Source organism: Arachis hypogaea, chromosome 19 (assembly GCF_003086295.3).
Source record: "Arachis hypogaea cultivar Tifrunner chromosome 19, arahy.Tifrunner.gnm2.J5K5, whole genome shotgun sequence".
NCBI classification, from domain to species: domain Eukaryota; kingdom Viridiplantae; phylum Streptophyta; class Magnoliopsida; order Fabales; family Fabaceae; genus Arachis; species Arachis hypogaea.
The window spans coordinates 40,788,273-40,791,162 of NC_092054.1; the positions used below are offsets into that span (position 1 = coordinate 40,788,273).

The 2,890-nt window shown below is 31.3% G+C and overlaps 1 non-coding gene across 1 annotated transcript; it reads left to right on the forward strand.

Annotated features, from left to right (window-relative positions):
• The first annotated feature begins 440 nt into the window (after positions 1-440).
• Positions 441-548, forward strand: LOC112780984 (small nucleolar RNA R71). The gene has a single exon (XR_003191786.1). It is a non-coding gene; the product is annotated as a small nucleolar RNA R71 (small nucleolar RNA).
• The last annotated feature ends 2,342 nt before the right edge of the window (positions 549-2,890 follow it).

Consider the following 2,890-nt stretch of genomic DNA (forward strand, 5'->3'; position numbering starts at 1 on the left):
AAATTTGGATGATTCCTCCATGAGGGATTATAGGTGTTTCCATAGGGTTCACCCATGTAATTCACCTCTGCTATTGCAGGGTTCTCGGGATCATAAGCTTCTTCTTCAGAAGATGCCTCTTTAGTACTGTTGGATGATTCCTTCAATCCATTCAGACTCTGAGAGATCATATTGACTTGCTGAGTCAATATTTTATTCTGAGCCAATATGGCATTTAGAGTATCAATTTCAAGAACTCCCTTCCTCATAGGCGTCCCCTTATTCACAGGATTCCTTTCAGAAGTGTACATAAACTGGTTATTTGCAACCATGTCAATGAGTTCTTGAGCTTCTGCAGGCGTTTTCTTTAGGTGAATGGATCCACCTGCAGAATGGTCCAGTGACATCTTTGATAGCTCAGACAGACCATCATAGAATATATCCAGGATGGTCCATTCTGAAAGCATGTCAGAAGGACACTTTTTGGTTAGTTCCTTGTATCTCTCCCAAGCTTCATAGAGGGATTCACCTTCTTTCTGTTTGAAGGTTTGAACATCCACTCTAAGCTTACTAAGCTTTTGAGGAGGAAAGAACTTGGCTAAGAAAGCCGTGACCAGCTTATCCCAAGAGTTCAGGCTATCCTTAGATTGAGAGTCCAACCATATTCTAGCTCTGTCTCTTAAAGCAAATGGGAAAAGCATAAGCCTATAGACCTTGAGATCAACCCCATTGGTCTTAACAGTATCACAAATCTGCAAGAATTCAATTAAGAACTGAAAAGGATCTTCAGATGGAAGTCCATGAAACTTGCAGTTCTGTTGCATCAGAGAAACTAATTGAGGTTTAAGCTCAAAGTTGTTTGCTCCAATGGCAGGAATTGAGATGCTTCTTCCATGTAAATTGGAATTTGGTGCAGCAAAGTCACCAAGCATCTTCCTTGCATTGTTATTATTTTCGGCCATGTCTCCTTCTTTTTCGAAATTTTCTGTCAGATTTTCTCCAGAGAGTTGTGCTTTAGCTTCTCTTGGCTTCCTCTTTAGAGTTCTTTCAGGTTTAGGATCAGCTTCAACAAGAATGTTCTTGTCCTTGTTCCTGCTCATATGAAAAAGAAGAGAACAGAAAATACGGAATCCTCTATGTCACAGTATAGAGATTCTTTTATGTGAGTAGAAGAAGATATGAATAGAAGAAGGAGAATCCAAACACAAGGGTGAGGAGTAGGTTTGAATTCTTAGATGAAGAGGGGTGTTAGTAAATAAATAAATAAATAGAAGGAGGTGAGGGAGAAGAATTTTCGAAAATTAGATAAAATAAAATAAAAGTATTTTTATTTTTAAATTAGAATTAAAATTAAAAATTCGAAAATTAAGAAAGGAAAAATTAAATCAAATTAAATTAAAATTAAAACAATTAGTTAAAAAAAGGGAACTTTGAAAAAGAGGGAAGGTGATTTTCGAAAATTAGAGAGAGAATTGGTTAGGTAGTTTTGAAAAAGATAAGAATCAATCAAAAAGTTAAGTGGTTAATTGAAAAAGATTTGAAAATCAAATTTGAAAAGATAAGAAGTTAGAAAAGATTTTGAATTGGATTTTGAAAAATTTGTGATTGAAATTTATTTTAAAAAAGAAATTTAAAAAGATTTGATTTTGAAAATCAAAGTTGATTACTTGACTAACAAGAAACTAAAAGATATGATTTTAAAATTTAAAGATTGAACCTTTCTTAATAGGCAAGTAACAACTTAATATTTTTGAATTAATCACATTAATTGTTAGTATTAAATTCGAAAATGTGGAATAGAAATAAGAAAAAGATTTTGAAAATAATTTTTGAAATTTTTCGAAAATATTAAGAAGGAAATTGAAAAAGATTTGATTTTTTTGAAAAAGATAGAATTTTTAAATTGAAAATTTGATTTGACTCATAAGAAACAACTAAATTTTAAAAATTTTTGAAAAAGTCAACTCAATTTTTTGAATTTGATGAGAAGAAAAAGGGAAAGATATTTTTTTTTTGGATTTTTAATGATGAAAGAGAAAAACATCAAAAAGACTCAACACATGAAAATTATGAATCAAAACAAGAAAAATATGCAAGAACACTTTGAATGCAAAGATGAACACCAAGAACACTTTGAAGATCATGATTAACATCAAGTATGTATTTTTGAAAAATTTTCAAGAAAAGAAAACATGCAAGACACCAAACTTAAAAATTTTTATTCTTTAGACATTAATGTTTCAAGAATGCAAATGAAAAACAAGAAAAGACACAAAACAAGAAAATATGAAGATCAAACAAGAAGACTGGCCAAGAACAACTTGAAGATCATGAAGAATGCAATGCATGAAATTTTCGAAAATAATTTTTTTAGAAAATTAAAAAGATGCAATTGACACCAAACTTAAAACTTGACTCTAGATTCAAACAAGAAACACAAAAATATTTTTGATTTTATGATTTTATAAAATTTTTTTTTTGCATTTTTCGAAAATTATTTTGGAAAAACGAAAAAGAAGAAAATTTTTTTGTATTTTTCGAAAATAAGAAATAAAAAGCTTAAAATAAAATAACCTAATCTGAGCAACAAGATGAACCGTCAGTTGTCCAAACTCGAACAATCCCCGGCAACGGCGCCAAAAACTTGGTGCACGAAATCATGATCGTTCATTCCTTGGTAACGGCACTAAAAACTTAATACGCACGTTCATAATTTTAGTTCTTTTTCACAATTTCGATACAACTAACCAGCAAGTGCACTAGGTCGTCCAAGTAATAAACCTTACGTGAGTAAGGGTCGATTCCACGGAGATTGTCGGCTTGAAGCAAGCTATGGTCACCTTGTAAATCTCAGTCAGGCGGATTCAAAAGGTTATAGAGTTTTAATAATTAAAAGATAAATAAATATAAA